The sequence below is a fragment of the Anoplolepis gracilipes genome, unplaced genomic scaffold, assembly GCF_047496725.1.
Source record: "Anoplolepis gracilipes unplaced genomic scaffold, ASM4749672v1 Contig33, whole genome shotgun sequence".
Classification (NCBI taxonomy): Eukaryota; Metazoa; Arthropoda; class Insecta; order Hymenoptera; family Formicidae; genus Anoplolepis; species Anoplolepis gracilipes.
This window is the reverse complement of record NW_027328681.1, coordinates 45898-52591: the sequence shown is the minus strand read 5'-3', so window position 1 is coordinate 52591 and position 6694 is coordinate 45898. Positions and strand designations below refer to the sequence as shown.

The following is a 6694-nucleotide window of genomic DNA, read 5'->3' as shown; positions in this document are numbered from 1 at the left end:
CTCAGCTTTAATGTCAGTAGAAAAATTTTTGCAGTGCTGTCTATAATTTTCAACAGTTCGTAACATGTGAGGGTTTTCTTTAACTTGACTTTGTGTTTTGATTTTGTCCGCTGTACATATTCTGCACCAATTTTTTGAGTTGAAGCTGGTCACAAAACCGAAAATATCATTTATAGCTAGATTATCACCAACAACTGCTAGTAATGAGAAATATATCGTTTTTTCCTGTCCATCTACACTTACTATCAATCTATTTTTTGAAAGATCGGTCAACGATATTGCGAAATACTTTTATATTACCAACAAATTTGTGATCACTTGAGTTATGGAGTTGCGCAAGAAAAATATTTTCCAGTATACTGCTATATTCATATGGAATACATGCTAATGAGAAATAGACGGCACCGAGTTTATGTATGTTAGCATGAGAACCAAGAGGATTGTTGATCTCAACATCGTCAAAATATAATAACAACGGAAATACGAATTTTCCCTCAAATTTCAACTCAATATTCTTCCACAATTCACTTTGAAGATTTGAAACTATTGCTTCACTACATTTACATTCTTGAATGTGTACTAAAATTGTAGATAAAATATTTGGCAGTTCCATAAATTTTTTCAAGACCATTTTTATACTTATAACTTGAATCTCTGTATTTGATATGATAGCTTCGCGTTTTCCTCCAGTTAAACGAGAACTTAATGATGCAAAAATGTTAATCGAATGTGGTTTAATAAGTGCACCCGAACTTTCAAAATATTTTAAGCTTTGATGATCAGTTTTGAAATAATCAAACCCATTTTGCATTATAGTTAACATTTTGATAAGATCCGATAGTGATTGTTTGGGATCTGTAGAATTACATTTTTGCTGTAAAATCGATATTAAGATCTGATTATACAAATTATTCAAGTTATTAATTAAACTAAAAATGAATGATCGTGGAAGAATTGACACAGAATAGAGTTGAGGAACGAAGGATGAGATTTCTTTTTTTACTATGAACTCGAAATCTTCAATATTTGAAACTGATGACTCGTTAAAAGAACATCTAGCTTGTGAAAATTCATCAAATGAATTGATAGAGGCAGGACTAAAAGCAGTTAAACTTTCTAATTTCGAAACATTACAATTAGCAATATTAGAATTTTTATTTTGAATTTTTGTTCGGTTAAATGATATACAATGCTTTAAGAATAAATGTCTTTTATAAGTATAAAAATTGTTAAAAGTTCTCGAACACCCATTTTGATAACATTTGCAAACTGATAACATCATTACTTTATGCTGCATTTTGACGTGAAAAATGAAATAAATTTTAGAATCAAATCTTTTATAACAGAAAGGGCACACAATCATTTTCTGTTTCTTTTATTTTCGTAAAATTAAAACAAAATTTTTTAAAATATTTTTAGTTTTCAGTTTCCTTTTTAATGAAAGAAATGAATTTTTTTGCAAAGATCTTGGTAATTCTACCAAAAAGGGCAAAATAAAGTAAAAGAAAAAATGTCGTTTTCTTCAAACAACAAAATAAGATCTCAAAATAAAATTTAAAAAATTTTGTCATATATAATTAACTACGCGTGGATATTTCAACTGTTCTAATGTCAGAAATAGTTTCGGTTACATACGGCGTCATTTTATCTGCATTGCATATGTAATCGTACAGTACTCATTGAAACAATAACCATAGATGGGCACTTTCGAGTGGATATTCGACATCAAGCGTATGAAAAATTTTGAAGCATAAATCGATTGCTTCTAAGGCTGAGGATACCTTATATACGGTGGTATCAACTGCTATAAACAAATCACTAACTTCGGAAATTGTTGGGCCGACAGAGATAATATATGGCTGCAAGGTTATACCAAGATTCGCCGCTACTATTCTTCGATTTTCTTGGATTTTTGTGATGTCAGCTATTAACTGCGGAAAATTATATAAAATTATGCAAAATTATACATATTAAATAGAAAACAGTGTCAAAAATCATATCGAATTTTAATTATCATACTTACTGTTGTTTGAATTACCAGGTTATCCTTGCACTCTGTTATTGAGGATTTCCATTGTTTCTTTTTTAGATGTATGCGACCTTTCGGTGGAAGTAAATGAGGTAGCAGTCTTCTAACTGCAGAACGATTCTGCTATCTGTGCAATCAAATAAAATGAATTGAAGTGAAAGTAGTATACACAAGATGCTTACAGAAAAAGATGCTTACTGTCCGTCAATTCTTCTTGTTGAATCAATTCTAATAAAGATCGCGCGTTGTCGTCATCTTTTTTTGGTGGGCGAATTACCAATATCTTTGCAAAAAAAGTTTTCCAATTTTCTAGAGTCAGTTTTAACGCTGGTAGATTCAGAAATACATAATCCTCCTCAATTAATGTGTATGCATTCGGATGTTTTAAAATAGACCATCGTTCAAAAATTTGGCACAATTTCAAACTCCGGTTTGATTTTATAATTTTGTGTCGATGTTCAGCAGTAAGTTTCCATTTATTGACGACGATTTCCCAGCACGGTGTGGAATGACTTTTGAGCCATCCTTCAGCTTCACGAATAGTTTCTATAGATTATGAAAAAATTTAAATTTAATCCATTTGAGACATATAAAAATAAAATTTTAACTATATAGTATATATTTTAATTTTAAATATAAGTAAATTTGAAAAAACTGCCTGGTACCTTCATCGGAGGATAAATCAGAAGATTCGGTTTGTTGAAAGTTTGTAATTTCTGCCAATGGATTACCCACGCGAATGCGTTTTAGTTGACGTAATTTGTTACGATATTTGTCAACAAATTTTCCGCGGGAAATTACTGATTTTCCAACGCGAGATAACTTTTTAGGAATCGCAGGAATATAATACGTGGAAACGGATTCGGTGGGAAAATCTTTTACTATCGCCTCTGCTAGATGTTCAAAATCTTCATTTCTTAGACTAATAAAATATAATAAAAATTAATATTGAATAAAAATAACAAATATTAATAAGTATTAAAATTAATTAATAAAATATTATTATAGATATAGTATAGATATAGATGTATATTTGAAAATATAAATTTTAACGTATATAAAAAAGTGAAATAAATTACTGGCATGTTTCATTCATTAATTCTGTCAAAATGATCTCAACGATGATATTCCGTGATTTGCGGGTCAAAGATTTTGATGTTTTATAAGATTTTAGTATTGCTTCTCCTTGTATATTTGTATTAAGAATTGCTTTGATTGATATAGTTTTTGTTCTTAAAGCGTATGATAATTTTCCGGAAAAAGCGTTTTGTCTTTTTAAAACGTAATCGTTTGATGAATCTTGTACAGAAGAGCAAGAACTTTGTACAGAAGTCGCATTCTCTAATGTCTCCTCAGAATTCGTACTCTCGATCTGTTTAATACAATAAACGATAAATGTTGCTAAATAAATGAATTTATTCAAAATTAAAAAAATTCTCCATATTTATTCATTATGCCTACTAACAGGTATTTTCTTTTGCGCGTACGCCAGCGTCCATTTTTTTAAAAATTCGAGTCGTAATCCGATAGGTGTAATCATTTCCTTTATAAGTTCCGGGGTAAGATCGGACAGATTATCGTCACTAATCTGATTTTCTTAAGAAAAATTGCATAAATATTCAATGATTATTATCTTGAATAGCAACTGAATTTGGAATAAAATGCGAAACCAAACCAAAATTTAGTTCGTAAAATGAAATATTTAGTTGAATGAAAGATTCTTTTGCTCAAGAAACAAAATTTTTTAAATATTTGCAAAATGTTTTGTTAACATTTTATGCTCATTTTTTCGAAGCAAACTTTTTGTCATCTTTTAGAATATAATCGAATTTTTTAAGAGACTATAAAAACTAGATTATATTCTAAAAGATGACAAAAAGTTTGCTTTGACAAAATGAGCATAAAACGTTAACAAAACATTTTGCAAACATTTAAAAAATTTTGTTTCTTGAGCAAAAGAATCTTTCATTCAACTAAATATTTCATTTTACGAACTAAATTTTTGTCTAAGAACACTGTGAGGATAAAATTGTAAAATCGAAAATATTTTTCTTCAATGTACTTTCATTACTACATGGATATTTGATGGTATGCTTATAGATAGACACTGTGTACTATATATACGCATACGCATACCAAACCTTTGTGTACATTTTTTTACGAACACTTTTTACCCGTATATCACGGAAAATATTTTATGACAATAAAGAAATAGCAATCCAAACATTATTGGAATCATAATAAATTATGATGAAATCTTACGGTTTTGCTGATAAATTATTTTGATATAATCAATTGTTGCATAAGAAAATGTGTAAAAAATGCGTTAACAACTTAAATTACACAATTGAAAACATACAGTAGATATTTTCGAAACAAAACGGTGTGACTTATAGAATGAACCTTGCAAATAACGATAATAAATAATTTTTTAAAATAATACATACCTTCTAATACTTTTATTATGTTTGATTCAACCGAATCTTTCAGGCCCCAACTGCGAATAATATTGGCCATAATGTTTGTTCTTCATACGTTTCACAATTAACGATTAACTTGTAATAATTAACCACGAAACTACACAAAAACAGTATTGTAAGATAATTACGTATTTCACGAAACTTTTGTAAAACACTCGTATCCGTCAGGACTAGTCTGTTCTCGTCTTCTCCCCTCCATGAGGGCCTCTACGCGAGGTCCTCGCTGTGCCGCCTGCGCACCGCGGTGTGCGCGTTGATTAAGCCCCCGAATTTCGTACACTGAAAAAAAATTTACTTAATCTAAAAAAATATGTAGTTCAATACGTTCAAACAAGCATTTATTTAAATTAAGCAAGAATATTTTTAAATTAGTAAAATATATTGTCTATTTTACTATTCAGCAATATATTTTATTGATTCAAATATGTTTTTGCTTAATTTAAATAAATACTTATTTGAACGTATTGAACTAAATATTTTTTTAGAGTAAATAAATTTTTTTTTCAGTGTACATATAAAAAACGCACATTTCTTCTACAACGGATAACTTTATCAGTGAGAAGATACGCAACATATGAGCGCACACAAAGAAAGGGCCGTGTATGTGTACGGCTCGGCGATTCGGCTTCTTCCTTATACCCCTTCTACATGGCAACAGGCAATGTTGAAAATGATATCCTGTGCGATTAAACTAGCGGCATCTCGCTTAGCGGTATTACAACACAAGCGAAATTCAATTAAATTTTAATCGTTAAATCAAACTTTTGTTTAGTCAAAAGAAACAGATAAAATTTATAAATCCGTCGAGTTTTGGTTAATGATTTTGTTCATCTGATGGAATAAAACTTATGATTATTGTTTCAAATCGGTTGAACGGAATTAATTGAACGGAACTAAATATTGCACAATGGAACCAACAAAAATATCGATCAACCATTATGATATCGTAGAATGAAAATCGATGATCAAAACTTACTGATCGATTTATACATTTATTGTGTTTACTTCGACTAAATGAAACTTGTACTTTGTCGTTTTGATTTAGTTGAATTACTATTCGCGTAAAGTAGTTGACTTAACACGATGATTAAGTAATTTTCAATAACATACTTTAGTTGTCGATAGAGTTAAATAACATGTATATTTAGCTAAATCATGCATCAAACAACTAAGTATTTGATGAATTTAAAAACGTCTATCAACAATAAATTTAGTTTCTTTTCGATCACACTTAGTCCATCTATCAAAATGATTTGAACAAATGCGAAACTTTTTGTTACTTTAAAAGAATAAATTTGATAAACTCTGTTCTTTGAATAAACAAAAATTTTTTTGATCCTACTAAATTATTTATTTAAAAATACGCAATATTTTTTAATTAACACGAAATTGTTTAGTCCTCTCGATATTTGGAAATCAAATAAATATATTGAAATGACTAAATATTTTAAAATATATATATAAATAGTTATAGTATTTCGAACAAAATAATTTAGTTGGGTACTTTTCATGCAAAAATCGATATCACTTGATTTAATTAACTGTTGCTTATCACAAGGAACTAAACAACTGTTAAATTCACCAAATTTTTTGGCAACTAAACGAATTTAGTTCGTGCAGCAAACAAGTATAATGTAAATTATAAAATTGTTAACGAACGTTTTGGCCTGATTTTTTAGGCCATCTTTAGAGCAAGTAATTAAATATTAAAATTAATAAATTATTAATTAACATATTGCGTCAGAAGTTACTTAGAAAAAAATTACATATATCGTTATAATTTACAATCAGATTTTTATTTAATAAAAAATTTGATTACTTGTGTTACATCATACTAATCTACATTGAAGGTTTATACATAAAATATCTTAATGCAAAATACAAGTACTTTGATGGTGATAAATGATTATTTTATTAAATAACAATATTATTGGACATGTAAAATGTTTATATTACACTATATTTAATTTATAAAATTTATATATATGTACAATACATGTATGTATTGATAATTTTGATATTTATATTAATTCTACTATTTTAAATTTGTCAAATTTGACAAATTTCAGATTCGTATATTCAGCAATCTACAAATATAATAAATTAACTCAAAATTGACTTTATTTGACTTTACAAAATTATTCAATTGTGTCATACATCCATCACCTGTGTATTTTTATATTCA

At 28.3% G+C, this 6694-nt stretch overlaps 1 long non-coding RNA gene across 1 annotated transcript; it reads right to left on the bottom strand.

Annotated features, from left to right (window-relative positions):
* Nucleotides 1-3400: 3400 nt before the first annotated feature.
* LOC140675999 (uncharacterized) lies at nt 3401-4855 on the bottom strand. Its single transcript, XR_012048508.1, has 3 exons — nt 4638-4855; nt 4477-4526; nt 3401-3625 (listed from the first exon to the last, which is right to left on the bottom strand). It is a non-coding gene; the product is annotated as an uncharacterized lncRNA (long non-coding RNA).
* Nucleotides 4856-6694: the final 1839 nt, after the last annotated feature.